The sequence below is a fragment of the Chaetura pelagica genome, unplaced genomic scaffold (assembly GCF_000747805.2).
Source record: "Chaetura pelagica isolate M959 unplaced genomic scaffold, ChaPel_1.0 scaffold11, whole genome shotgun sequence".
Lineage (NCBI taxonomy): Eukaryota > Metazoa > Chordata > Aves > Apodiformes > Apodidae > Chaetura > Chaetura pelagica.
This window is the reverse complement of record NW_009952694.1, coordinates 2,950,522-2,966,051: the sequence shown is the minus strand read 5'-3', so window position 1 is coordinate 2,966,051 and position 15,530 is coordinate 2,950,522.

The window sequence follows — 15,530 nt, the reverse complement described above, 5'->3', positions numbered from 1 at the left end:
TAAAAGCTACATTTCACATGTAATTCTTGATGATTGATTCGTGTAAGTAGCTTGCATAGATTTGTGAAATAAAATTCAGTACTTCCTCATAAGTAAATTGTCTTAGGAAAAAAATACACCTTGGAGTATGCATGCTCACCTGGGGTTTTTTGCTGTATTTGTCACTGTTTCCACAGCTGTTAAAAATACAGCAAAATGCATTTCTGTTTGAAAGATGGTTATGAAAATTCTATATGTGTAAATAGAGATACGTGTTCTTCACGTATCTTCCTCTGTGTCCTGTAGGAATTCAAATTTCATAGTCTGCTAATAAACATAATATATTCTAAGGACCACTCTCTGGGAAGTTTTGAGAAGCATGTCAGAAGGCACCAGCTTGTCTTCCTTCCATGTGTTCTTGCATGTCTTCTGAAGCATGGACGCTGGATATGTAGTTTAAGATCAGACCTTGGCCACACACTGAAGTGCACTTTTATTTGTTTTAAATAAACCAATTGCTATTTATTCTAGTTCTTCAGTTTATTTGCTGTCTCTGTCTTTATTCTTGTTTAGAAGAAAAGTAGCTGTTATGGAGAGAGCCTTTTATGTTAACTGCTTGGCTTACAACAGTCATGCTATCAATGTCCCTGTTTTCATCTCTGTGACAAATGTGATGAACAGTACTGACTGGCTTGCACTTTGAAAAATAGTAGGCATTTTCTATGATTTTGTGTTCTTATCTAGTCTTAACAGTTGTAGCAGCTGCACCTAATGCTTCTCTGAGGGTGAACCACCAGAGGTGGGAGACAGTGCTGCTTCAGCTCTGGTCCTAGCTCCAGGAAAGAAGGAAGTATGATAGTTACCTGTTCAGATGCTTAGTGCCCACCCAGGAAGAGACTACTTAGAAAAGCTATGAGTGCCTCAAGTACAAGATTGGATGATACAAAGAGGTGCTTTTGCAGTTCAAGACTGTGACCTGCCTGTGTGTAGGACTGTTACTCAGATTGCATGCCGTGTATCAGTACAGTATCCTGCAGAGACTACTTGGGTTACACAAAATGTTGCCATTCTTGAAAATCCTAAGGGCTTATATTATGAGGGTATTTTGGGGAAGCAGCATAATGAGCTGCAATGATTACCTCAAGTACATAAGCTTTACTTGCTGCCTACAAAACATTTTTCTTGGTTTGAAGAGCCATAGCTCAAAAGAGTACAGTGTAGATACAATTTGGCCTAGCACCACCACTTCACAGTAATACTTGGAAGAGTGGTGGGAAGTGGCTGTTAAATCCCTGTGGTAATTTTTCCTGTCCATTTTTATCTTTTATAAACAGTAGCCTCTACTCATGTGCATCTTAATTCAAGTACTGGTGGGACATACTGGCTAAATACTGAATTTGCACTGTGCAGTTTTCTCTACAAAATTCTGGAGTGAAACCCTAGAAAGAGATTCACTGGTGGCAGATACCTAGGTCTGAAAGATTTGTCTAATATTACATTATTGGTAGTTTACATTAAAACAAGTGTGTGTGTGTGTGTGTATATACAGAAAAAAAAAATTGATCCATATGGAGTCCATTCTTACCATAAATTGCAAACACTGCTAATTTCCTCAAGGGACACTGGTTACAGAAAGACTGCATTAGCAGTTTCAAAGTGGCGTTTTCTGTAGTGAATTGCCTGCTACTTGAAAGATCTCTTGCCATGGGATTCTCCTTCTCTTCTTTCTCAAGATAGCAGCAACATAGCAGTTAAGGGTTGAAAGCAATTATGAATATGCTTTGTAGCAAGACAATAGCTAAGGAGACAACAACAGAAGTACTCTGGATGGCAATTTATTAGCCCTATATACTTTATCAAATAAATGCTATAAATACACTTGAAAAATGTCAAGGTGTTCATCTTGCTTCATTAGTAGACCTTTGCCATTCTTTAGTTTTAAGTTGTTAATTTCTTGTATGCCTAATGCCAACATTCCTGTCCTATAAAAATTCATGGAAAGATACTGTCTGCTGTGAGTTGTGTTCTAAAAATAGTTGCAGATTTCAGAGGGCTGCCAAGCTGTTGTAAGTTTCCCTTCCTCTGGTATATGACTTTTACACATATTCAACGCTACTGATCTTACCATTTAGGCTTGCTGGCCTTTTGTCTCTTTGAGCTTTACCTTCTACAACTAACTTCCACTGTAAGGACTATTACTGCAGGAAGAGCTGAGCTACAGAATCCACCACACCCTGATAATAAAGAGCATGCAGGATGGACCTCCTATACTCTCTGTTTTCCAGAAGTACCAATTAAGCTGGTTTTCCTCTGCACCTGAAACACTACAATACTTGCTGGTGGGTGGGGCTGCAGTTGCTGCAGAATTCTGAAAGGTAACCACAAATGAAGAAAAAACAGAGGAAGTTTTTACTGTCTTGTTGGCATGTCTCAATGCCTTGACCAAGACTTGACCTTGGATTGGTCCACACTAACTCTCTTCCAGAAGGAGACATGGAAATCTTAAAAACAGAACTTAGTGTCTTTGTTCAAGAAAGGTAGTTTTCTTCTACTTCCAGCTAGAGCTAGCAGTATAATGTAATGCTGAGGATACCTTCCCTCATACAATGTTTTCCTCTCAAGCTGCTGCTCAGAGCCAGAAGCCTGTGTAACAAGAACTGCTGTGGCTGGTTCTTACTACAGCAACATTTCTCACATGGAAAAGGGCCAGGTTTGGATGAAGGAGCACTTTAGATGTCCAGGTTCTCTCCAGAAGAGTTTACTGAATAGATTAAGCTGTACAGAAACATTTTTGTAGGTCACTTATGTGATCCAGTTCACCATCCAACATACATAATCCCAGTAATGTTGAAGGTTTGCCTCTGAAAGGACATTAGTCCTTTTGTGAAAAAAACCTCTACTGCCCTACAGCTTGTCTGCTGCATGGCTAGAACAACTATTGTATGGCAACAAACATTCTGCCTGGCTGTCAGTCCAGAGCTCCTTAATTTGCAAGCAGGTATCTCAGTCCATGAGCAAACAAACTGCTATAAAAATAATAAACATAGAGCAGATTCTTAATTGATTTAGGTTCACAAGCAAGTGTGCTGTTTATTGAAAGTCTATCTCAACTTCAACATGTCAACATTTGAGAGGAGGTCCCAGGACCACTACCTACCCCGCCCCCCAGGCAGTATTAGAAGTCCTGTTGACATCAGTCATGCAGGAATGTTGTAGCTGGATTCTGAGCTTTGTTGCTGCAATCCCACAAGAGTAAGAAAAGCCATTCTCTTAAGACAATGTGAAGCTGTGACTTAGTAGCAGGTAAAAACCACCTGCATTTGGGTTACACAATAGTAGTTTGGTATAAGAGGTTTCCCTGTTGAGGAATCCTTGCACTGAATGTAACTGCAACCAATTAAGGTTCAGGTGGAATTCTGTCATCAATTCCTACATGTGTCCAATTTATATATATTTAAATTGCAGGTAACTAGGAAGGCATTGCTCAACTTACCCAGAATAGGTTACCATTGTTCTATTGTACAGCTACTCCATGTTACTGACACAAACTTATTCTGCTGGAAAACTGGCAAGAGCAGAGAAAATGAGCATGGTATGTCCTGCTGGTAATGGATTACAAAGCATTCCAGATTGCCAAGGCTCTTACCTGAGCTCTGTCTTTTCTACCCTGATGTTCTGAAGGTGCATGCTTTGACAGAAATGCTTAAAATCTCTGTAGCCAACCAAAACTGACTTGGTTTCCACTGCAAGAAGGCAAGACATACGTGTATCCCAGTTCCAATAGGTTAAATTTCACAGATAAAATGGGACATTCTGTCTCCTTATTCATGCTTGCCTGAAAGCTGATCTTTCCTGGCTTTGCCAGAGTCCAATCACCATGTTTCATACTTCACCTCCGTTATTAGGGACTTCCAGTTACAAGATAAAAAAAGATAACTGTGCAGTACTCTAAATTTGGCACTAATTATTCGAATAAGGTGTTTAAGAGGATTACATTTAAGCCAAAAACATTTGTCTCCCTTAGGAATGCTTCACGTTGCTGTTTAGTACCTTGCATGAGAGATGTAGTAAAACATTGGGGTTTGTGTTACTGTGCAGCTCTGCAATGTGTGCATGATGGGTTTCTTAGCTTCAAGCTCCCCCGAGTAGGGAGTGATGCATCTCTAGGAGGCTAATTTCTTACAGTTGAGTGCAGGATTTTAATAAATAAACCCAAAAGTGAAGTGCCCTTTTGAACAGCCCTCATATCAGCAGGTAATATCAGTAATTTAGGAAACTCAAACCATTCACCACTTCATCCAATGTATTGTGATCAGTGCTGGATTTTTTATTTGGTTTGGGTTTTGTTGTGGGCTTGTATTGTATTTTTTTTAAATACATCATAAGTTACCTCTCATTTTAATTAAGACCTTACAACACCACTGAGAAAATTTAACCCTAGAATAGCAAAGATATATTATTTGAAGAAGCATTAAAAATGCTGAATAAAAATATAATTTTGATTGATGAGTTTACAAACCATTTGCACCAGTGAGAACAAACATTATCTACAGTAACAGATGCTGAACCATCCTCTCCTGAATGAAGACATGAAGAGGTGTCTTTGAAGAGGCAAAAATGTTTCATAAAGATTACTTTTTCCTTCCCCCATAAAAGCGTTTCCCCTAACCCTTCTTGTTAAAGTCTTGCTGAGTACTTCAGGCTTCTGTAGCTGTAGGAATCTCTTCTCTGATTTCAGCTGTGCTGTTACATGAACCCATATAGTCCTTTCATAGTTGCTTGCTATCTCAAAGTATGGCAGAAAGTGGATGAAAGTTACCTGCAGCCCTGCAGGTTGCTGAGGATCCAGTCAACCTGTCCAGAAGTGTTTGGCTACACCTTTGCTCCAGCCCAGGTAACATGCTCCTATGGCCAGGAATGGGATTGGCTGTCGTGTGGGATAACCTATCCCACTCAAGAACAGTGAGACCCAACACAAGTGTTCACCAGGAAATGAGTTTTCTTGTCATTGCTTCCTAGGACATATGGGTTGGATTTCTCCTGACCTCAAATGCTACCTGATGGGGGAGAGGTGGGAGTATGCACTGTCGAAAGTCTGCTGATTGAGAAATAATAAGAAAAAGCACATTAAAACAACCTCTGTGGATCATCTAATGACACTGCCTTGTCATGGGCAAAACACTTACAAGTAACAATGAAAAGAATAGGCATTGTTTGAAGCTATTATTTAGAAATCATCTAAATTTTTAAAGGTTAATTAGTGTAATTTAGCCATCTTGGTTATTAAAAAGAGTTATACATGAACAATAAATGTAAGAGTTCAATCCATTTTATTTCCACAGTTGATTCATCCACATCTGTTTAGCTTTTTATGACCATCTAATTGATTTGTAGGATTCTGTCCAGTACAGATGGGCTACTGTTCATGACTACTTTTGTACCATTTATATTATTGTTGCTCTGATTTTTATTCAAGGCCAAACACAGAGGAATATAAGAGAGTGATGTTCACCTAAACATAACAATGACATTAAATTTCTATTTGGCTCTGAGACAAGAGTAGGTTTGTGGAGACAATCCACTATGAATACAAATAAGTTGTTTATACGTGAATATAAAAAAATTTCTTAATTATGACCTATTTTACCGGTGCTACAATATGCTGTTATTATGAAGTTTTCCTAACAACAGCCAGGCTATATCAATTGTCACAAACTCATTTGGTTCAAATCTAGAGTTATACCCCTGCTAACACTAAGGAGAGAATAAAAGCTAAACCTCTGTAGCCTGTTCTATGACAATTCTAGTAAGTCTATACAGAGTCTCTCACAGCTGTACATGCGTATGCTACATTATTTTATGCAGAGTTTATACATACAGAATTTTGCATTTGGTGAAGGCTCTCCCACTCCGAGCTGTCAAAATGAACAGAAGCTAGCTGTGTGTTTTCCACTAGAGTCTCCTCTCTTGCTGTGAAAACACATAGTGTGGGCAAGTCTTCATCAAGCACTGGCTTGTTAATCTAGTTCTTGCTCTGTTTTGTTTGAGTGTTCTGGGTATATGGGGAGTAGTTTGAATAAGCTGCACTGTAGTCTTTATAGAGCAGAATTGTTATCAATGCCAGACCCTGAATCATCCAAATCATTCAAAAAGAAACTGACCTAATTACCCTGTAGTTCTACCTCCTCTTTATGTAGTTGGAGCTTCATGCATGTAACCTGTATGTATAATGGCAAGAAAGCAAGATGTATGCAGAGCTAGTGCAGCAATGAGGTACACTTTTATGCCACTAATGCCAATACTTATGCCAGTAATTTTGTGTACATCATACTGTGGATGTTTGCTTAAGCATGCAAGCTGCTTTGCTTGTCTGCCACACAGGGAATCTATTTTGTCATCAGTCACAACTTCCACTAATAAATCTGAAGAAAACCAGCAAGGAGTTTTACTAACCAGATGCATCTCTGACCAAGAGAGTGTGTAGTATCAAACACGCTCAAAGCCCAAACTGCAGCCTTTGCACAAAACTTGTGAAGCAAAAAAAATGTTGAGTTTGCTGCCTTAAATGTATGCATTAATTTTTCAAAATTTGATGTTACCAAGTAATAGTATCATAAAATGGGAGAGGAGGGAATAATGAGTCTTCTTTTTAATGCAGACTAAACTACCGTTGTAGGAAGGCAGCCTTTTCAGGTGACAGCTAAGCAGATTCTACTGCCCATATCTTCAGTTACAGGATGCAACAAGAAACCTTGTGCTTGCTTGAGTTACCTGCCAAGCTTAACATGAGATGGCCAAATGCAGGAGCTCCTCAATGCAGAGAAAAGTCTTCACTGAGACGTTTCAATAGCTTATTCCAAAACATTTCTAACATTGTGAGGATGAGATAGATTCTCCTTTAAAGTGAACTCTCACACTTCTTCATTATTATAGGTCATAAACAGTAAGAGAGGAAAAACAGCACAAAATGGAGATGTTCCAGAGTATTTAAAAATCAGTATAGTAGAAGTTGGTGATGTTAATTGCTTCGTACCCATGGAGAAACAGTGTGGATACACCCTCCAGCACAGGTTGAGGGAGGCATCGGTTTGAAACCCACACCTACAGGGAATCTCCCATCTCTCCTTTGGTTTTACAACAATAACACATATCAAGCAACAAACTGTTCTGGCCTGTGAATTCTGCTTTAATACAGTACAATAACATCTGTGTATCTGGGCTTGTCTTTTAGTTGTGCTAAAGTGTTTCACTGAGTGCCTCTAATGCAATTACAAGGCAAGCAAGCAGCAGAGTGCAAGAAAAATAGCTTTTCAACTTTACCTATTTCAAATGCAATTCGAAAGACCAAGTCAACAAGAGACAAAATAAGGTTGTTCCAGGTGGTGAAGCTGCAAAAGAGAAGACACTTACTCACTACAGATTGCTGTGCAGATAGAGAAGAGAACAGGGTGATACAAGATGGGCCAAAGGAGAGTTTCAGATATTGACCTTGCAGGATGCTACTCAGGAGGGTTGTTAGCAAAAGAGGAGATGAAAACAAAGCAAAAGCAGTTTAACAGGAGAGGAAATAACCAGTTCTGTGTCTCTGACAGGCTGCTGCTGAAGGTTACACAGACACCAAGAAGTCTAAATGGTAGCAGGTCACTAACTGCATAGAGTAGAGCTGTTTCTGTGCAGAAGAAAACCAGACTATTAGTCCCTCAGAACATCTCAGAGCAAAAGGTGTTTCTGACTCCTAGCGACACAGAGTCCCATGGTTCTGTCTGCAATGGCTACAAGCTTCAGGAACTGGTTTTCTCTCAGTATCAATACTGTATCTTACAACTAGCATTCAGGGCTCTTGGAGAATTAACTCAGGAAGGAATTGGCTTCACCATCTACTTTCAAAGGAGATTGTTCTGGTCAGTTTTGTAACTCCACAGATTTGATCAATTAGAAAACATTTATTACATATTATTAATAGATAATTTCCATTTATCCATCACCCAGAATCTGCTGCACAACAACAGTAAATTTTGCCTGCTTCCTTCCTTATGAGGGAATAGATTGACTACAGCAAGAGTTAGAAAAATCTGTTTACAAGGTAGTAATCACCAAAGAAGACAGCATGCCTTCATAACAAGAAATAAACCCTATCATCCTTCTATTTTCTGAGAAACCCTGTCATCCTTCCACTATCTGGTGCTCTACACCATATCCCAACATGTTCTCTGTGACTGCACTGCTTTGTATTTATTTTAGTCCCTCTAGTTCTTGACAATTTAACTATGCAATCACTGCTTCCTTTCCCACCTGCTCCCCCTTGTTCAAATTACTGCCTTCATCCTCCTCTTTCTGCCATGCTTTTGGTGATCTTCTCATTATTCACTGCTCTGAACACGTAGAAAAACCCACTGAGACAAGGGAAGTCCTTGTACTCCTTCCAGTGAGTCTATGTAAGGGTCACATGGAGGTATCTGTTTTACAGAAAGGGACCCTTGTTTCATGTAGGGTTCTGCAGTCAAACAGAAGTCAGCAAAGACTTGAAATACCAGGGGGTAGGAACAATGAAAAACAAATAGTTCCATTAAAAAAAAATACAAATTTATATGTTCTAGGGGAAAGGATGTTCTCATGGTTACAGTCGTCTGTTGAGATTTACCAGGGACTGGTCCTGTGCATGCCACATCCACGAGCTACTGGTGAGGCTCTGCACAAATAATTTGATCTGTCCGTGCCTTATCCCTCAGTTCCCTGTAGGTAAATGGGGGTCACAAAAACTGCTTGTCTTACAAGGTTGCTGTCATGATATACCAAGAAAAGCTCAGCATGTGTTTGGGTCTTGCACTTAAAATGATGATATTACATATAGTATCTGGAACAAGAAGAAGCAGACTGTCTAATAGAGTCTTGATTTAATAATGCTACACAGTAAAGGTGCCTGAATCATACCATATTCTTCTGCTTCAAGACTTTAGGGAAACTGGTCCTACAGCTGAATCCAAACAAACACATTTTTACAACTGCTGAGGCCAGAGAAGTTCGGACAGAACCATGCTGCAGCCCATTTCACCATGAAACGTTGTTATGAGCTCCTTGAACCATCAGTGCATTTTTGCCAGGCTCTGCTTTACCCCTTGGGTCCCTGCCTGGTGCAGGTTCCTTGTCCTTCTTTGTCCTGCTCCCAGGCCAGCCCCAGCTTTGGCACCAACCTCTGCTCACCCACTGCAGCACCACCTTCCTCCAGGTGGGTCCAAAAGCAGGGGCAAGACTTCAAATGGGAAACTCTTCCAAGAAATACAGCAAAGCTTCTGTTCTGATTTGAATCTTTCTTTATGTGGCTGCTTAAGATTTTACAGTTATTTTGTTCCATTTCCCTTCCCCCTCAGAAGATAAAGATGAGCAAGAGGGTCAAATCCCATTTTTGTGTCCCATAATTTTTATTTCTTTTTTACAAACTAACTTTTTTGGCCTTTGTGGTTAAAATAAGCCAAAGTCCTCTTACAACGTATACCCATGATTTAGCAACCAACAAGCATTTTGGCTAGTTGTTGTCTACACAGTTTTGAACTTACTCCCCCTGAAATCTATGAGGTTTACGGATGTTAAATTCATATATTAAATAGTTGAACAATTTTACCTTTGCTACTACTACAAAAAAAGCAGGAGCTGCTTCCTTTACAGGAACACCACAAGGACTTCTAGCCCTCAGCAAAGCTTCATTTGCAAGGGAAACTTCCCAGAGGTTTCAGGAGCCTGGATGAAGAGACCTGCAGTGAAGAAGTTTCCCCAAGTATCTTCAGGGTCTCAACAGCAGGTCTTGGCTTTCACCCTCTCATTCATTTATAAACTGGTTCCTCCACATGCAATGGGCTCAGGTAAACCACAAAGTGAACATCAGGATGGCAAACACCAAACTGCCTTCATTCAATAATCTATTCAACACTGAGTTTTTTATTACTGATTTCAAATTTTTTGAGCTGAAGAGGTAAATTTCACTGCTCAGCATAGCTGCCACCTTACCTAGCTGCCACCTGACTATCAAGCAATAACACTGTGCCTGTGTCTAAAGGCTGATTTCTTCTAGACTGTGCTGCTGCTTTTGACAGCAGTAAGACTCGAGGGACATGTTTTTCCTTTTGCTTGTGCTGGAGTTGCTACCAGCAGTGATCAAATATCTTTTTACTATTATAAGCAATTCTGAACATAGAGGTGCTAAACAGAAGTGCATTAATCTTTTATTTATATCTGCAGCATATCTTTTCTTAAGACAATTTGAAGCAAGTAATGACGTCTACCAAAAACTGAATGCTAAAAGCAAGAGGTTAACAGGGTCTGATTTCGATCTAAGAGGGTCTAACAAGGGTCTAGTTTCAATCTATTCAATCAATTTCAATCTAACAAGGGTCTAGTTTCAAACCCTCATACCACACACCAGGACTGCATATGAACACAGGTCTCATCCACACTCTAGAGCACATGAGAAGCGCTAGATTCACATAGACATTGGAAAATCCCCAAGACAATAGCAGTGGGCAGTGTTGAACTTTTGAATTTGGCTGGAGATGTAAAAAAACAACAACAACAACAACAAAACAAGAAGGAAACAAAAAAAAAAGGAAGAAACTGTCTGTATTACATTTAAAATCTACAGTAGCAGAAGAGGATTTGACTTGGTAAATTAAAAAATTTGAAGAGAAATTAACTTACTATAGCTGGACAGTTAGGTACCATTATAGCTCTGCCTTTTCTACAAAACATGTGTTTTACACATTTATTCATACACTTGAGGGAAAAAAAGCTTGATCTGTGCCTCTATGCCCATTACATGTGTGAGTCACTCCCTGCAGCACAGCGCGGGCGGCTGTAAAGGCTCCCTGCATCATTAAAGACTCATAGGACTGGGCCCATCTTTTGTTACATATGTTGAGACTGAGATCAGTGTAATGAGGAACTTTCACAACTTTTAAAATAGCGAGAAACAAGTATTTCATCTGAGATTTCACCCCTGAAGTCCATCATTAAGGTTAACTAACAGTTCCCTCCAAAGAGAGCCCACAATGCAGAAGTATATTTTCAGACATTCAAGAGGCTGTCAACGTGACACTCAGTCTTCCAGGCAAGTTCATTAGGCCAGAATTAAATACTTACCGTGGAGGAAAATATAGGAAGAGAAAATTCAGCCTTTGTCGCCCATACTTTTGTTAACCTCGACTTTGCCAGATTTGCAGCGTGTCACAACCGGTGCTTGCCGGGGCCATTGAGGCACCAGGAATGCATTCGCTTTGTGCAGAAGTAGTTTCCGCTTGCATGTGACAAAGCAGCTAGCTGGCTAGTCAGCCTCAGTCAGTGTCTATTTATGGCAAAATGTCAAAAAAGAATGTCCTGCATTTGTGGCTCAACAATAATGAACATGGCTAAATCTGAAAATGAACAAAGGGAAGTGAACAGCTTTTTAAATCCTGAAGAACATTCGATTCTTGGTGTCCTTTTTGTTCCGATTGTTTGGGCTGAAGGCTGTGAAAGGACCACCTGTTGGGCTACCATTTTGGGATTGTGTTAAATGCAGTGATTGCATGAAAGAACACTTTCCAAAATAACCTGGCATTATTATTCACTTATTTGATAGTAAATCTGCATTCAAAACCTGCAGAAAAGTATAAGGCTTTTTTTTTTTTTTTTTCCTAAGTGAAATTTAAAGCTGTAAGTTCTCTATAAAAACGGGCTTACTCGGATGCATGATTTTATAGTGACAATCACCATACTTTAAAAGGAACTCAATTAAACCTTTGATGCAGCAGTAAGTTCCTCTGTACTAGAAAACTAACCTTTTGAAGTAACAAATAAAAGATGAAGGAAAGATTATTTTATACAGGACGGAGCATCTCTGAGGATTAAATTAGCAAGGACTACTTGCACACAATGTAACTTCAATATTTATTTTGCTCCTGACACTAACTTGAAGTTTTTTGTGACACCAATTATTTTTCATGTCTGTAAGAATGTACTTGAGTCTAATTTCCTATTGCTCAACAGAGTGCATTGAATTGTGCTACAATCTTCCTGAATTTTAAGAAAGTTAACCAAAAGCCGGTATAAACATTTCATTTAAAAATATGAGAGCTGTATTCATTTTATAAAAGGGATTTGGATTTTTTTTTTGGTAAAGGATACTATATACAGTCAAGTGATAATGATTATTTACATAATAAAATCAGGAGAAATGTTTCCCAGATTAAAAGATAAGGACTCACTTGTGTTTTATAAACATCAGATCATCCATTCATTAGTTTTTAAGTTGAGACAGATTAATCTGTTTGCACAGTTTAGTATCTTTTCATATAATGCATAAAAACTTCAGCCTGATTCCAATAAACATTCCCATTAATGTATTAACAAAGCAAGTACTTTTCATGAATGTTAAATAACCTTTGTCTAGAGGCAATGTTAATAATGCTTGAAATTAATGCTGTAAATATGTTTTCCAAAGTAGGTTTTCTTATTACACACACTACTAGTTATGAAGTTATTGACACAATATTCCATATATTACCTTATTTTTTCTTAAATATGGATGTTTGCATACACTTATTGACAAAGGTTAATTATTTACCAGGATGAGCAATGAGTTTTCTCTGTGTGTATCTGAACATAAACTCTCATCTCATGCTACACAACACTCATTTCCAAGAACTTTATAGGAATTTCAGCTGGGGAAGGACTTAATGTTTGAAGCTGGGTTATGCAATTAATTGGAGGGATAGCAAAAGGAAAGTCTATATGAATAGCTGAATGTATTTCTAGCTGCTTTCACCAGTTTCAATTGCAAAAGTTATAGCTAAAGCTCAGGAGTTAAATCTCTTGGGGTCTGTGTATTTTTCATCCTTGGAAAAGCAAAGTTAGTTGTACCTCTGAAAACGAGCCACAGATATATTGGTTTACATAAAAGAGAGCTTATTTTTTAGAAACTCCTTGTATATTTTATACTAGCAGAAATATAGCTTAGTGTGTCACTACCACTGCTTTTTAAAGTTAAAATGTGATTTTAAATATATTGCAATGGGTTATAGTGGCTCTTAAAAAATAATAGCTTTGTTGGTCAAACAAAATTGCTAGCCAAGCAGATTTTTACATGTGGATTGAACTGTATTTCCTACGTTAGAGAAGAATGAGTTTTTATGTGACTATCAGTTCAGAGGGGGAAAAAGGTGAAGTGGAACAGTGTACAATGCACAAGTATAAATTAATGCCTGGGTTTATTGTTCATCGTGCCATAAAGAGTATGTACTACACACAGCTATTATATTAGGGAATTATGGAAACTGAGGCTAGAGAGAAAAATTACTTATGTCTGAATAAAAATATGTATCTCTGGGAGAGATACAATATGTTTGGAACCCTGAGGGTTAATGAGAGGTAGGCTGGTGAAGGGTGGAGAGGAGATAAGGGAAATAACAGAAGCTGAATAGATGAAAGAAGTGATTCAGTGGGAAGCATTGTTGATCACAGCTAGGTGTCAGAAACAAACTAGAAAAATGGGAACTGCTTTAACATTGGCAGGAAAATAATATATATATAAAAGAACTTATACCACATACTAAAAAGAAAAAAGAAAATAAGAAATAATAAAAGACTTTCAGGCTTTCTTTGGGACTCGTCAATGAAAAATAAGGCAAGCAAGCAAGAAAGAAAGCGCTGAAATGGAATCCTCTCTGAAGGTATCTTGGGGAGAGGGACTCATTGTCCCATCCTTTTCACATCAAGAATTTAATTTTGCATTCTCTTTGTCTGTCTTGAGATATACTTGCCGTTATTCTACACTGGTTCCTTTTTCTTTCTTTTCATCCACTTAGGTACTGTCTACACTGGCAGAGAGACAGCCAGAATGGGAGAAATCTAGCTATGAATAAAATCATCCAACTGTCTCTTGTCGATGTGGTTTTTGCCTTAAGTTTGAACTGCACTCAAAGACTGTGTGGGATCCTTATTCCTGAATATAGAGGGAACTGTAGTGCTTCTATTTCCCTCATTTTCCATACCTGTTTTTAACATCTGTTTCTAAAGAGAATTTATACCTATCATCTAGATTTCCTTATGTGTATGCTACACCAGAAGCAGATATACCTTGTAGAACTTCATTATCTATTTATCTATCTTCAACTGCAGGCAACTTAAAAAAAAAGATACCAGCTTATATTTTCCCTCTGGAACAACCTATGCTAAAGTGTTATTCCCAGAACATTAAAAACCCCAAAATGCCATTTGCTTTTCTGTGCCAGCGACATTCCTGTTCCTACATCTGTATTCTGTTTACTCCCATCCCCCACAAATTCCTAAGACAGTTTCTCTTATACTAAGCTTCCTTCTGGTGCCCATAGCAACACCATCTAATACTGAAATGTTCCTGCAGGATTTGCAGGACTCCTTTCAAAACAAGATGCTGACTCTGAGTTATTGCACACCCAGCTACTTATATCAGATTCATAGTCTGAGCCCTTGGCTGTGGGTGGAAGGCAACTTTAATAGAATCATAGAATTATTAAGGTTGGAAGAGACCTTAAAGATCATCAAGTTCCAACCCTCCTGCCATGAGCTGACCACTTTGCTGACCACTGACTGTCCTCATCACTCTTAGGGACAAAACACTTCAGTGTGTTCTGCTTTGTTTGCGTTTTCTTCCCACAATAACAAACAACTTGGTTGGTTTTTTTTGTAGTTTACTTAACTGTGCAAAGAAATCACAGAAGCTGGTGGGGTTTGGATTTTAAGATTATTCTGCTCTTTCTGTTTTTACATTTTTCCGCCTACAAATGCACTGACATGGAAAATGACCTCTGCCCTTTGTGAGGTGGCTTGGGACCTGCTTCCTGACCTTGAAGGCAATGGTGTGAAGGGGAAAAAAGTACATTTGGTTAAAAAAACCCCGAGAGAAGTTAATGGGAAGCCCCAGTGTTTGACTCCTTCAGCCCAGGATCTTTAACCAGAGTTCATGTTATGGGAGCCCAGGTCCCTTGGGACACTTGGTAGCGGTCAGAGCCTGCCCATTTTGAGCTGGACCTCTGTGTGTGCACTGGGATTGAGGAAGCTCAAAACCAGCTGTGGGAGCTGGTCTGCCTCTGTGGCTGTCCCCTGCACACTTGAAATGCCGGTGGATCTTTAGGGGAGTGAAGAAGGCTGAGGAACTACCCGAAGGCACACTTGGACCCTCTTAACCTCCTGTTCCAAATCTTCAGGATGAAGAGGAAAAATGCTGCTCCCAAGCACCAGGCCCATGCCCATTGTCAGAACCAGGCAGTTTTATGTTTTTGGCTAAAAAAAAGGAAAGGATGAGTGTAGTGATTGCTGCTATGCCCTCTGTTAATTTTGAACATGGCCTTTCATGTAAATTCTGTGTTGTGCCATGCTGAGTGCTGGGAAATGTACCCTAGGATATTTTTAAAGCTATAAAAGTTCAGTAAATTGAGACTTCCCTGCAGGACTCAGCTATTAAATCTTTGCTGGAAAGTGGGAACCACATCCATTAAAAAAAATCATTCTGTTGAGACTAATCACATCTCTGTACTACTAAAGTA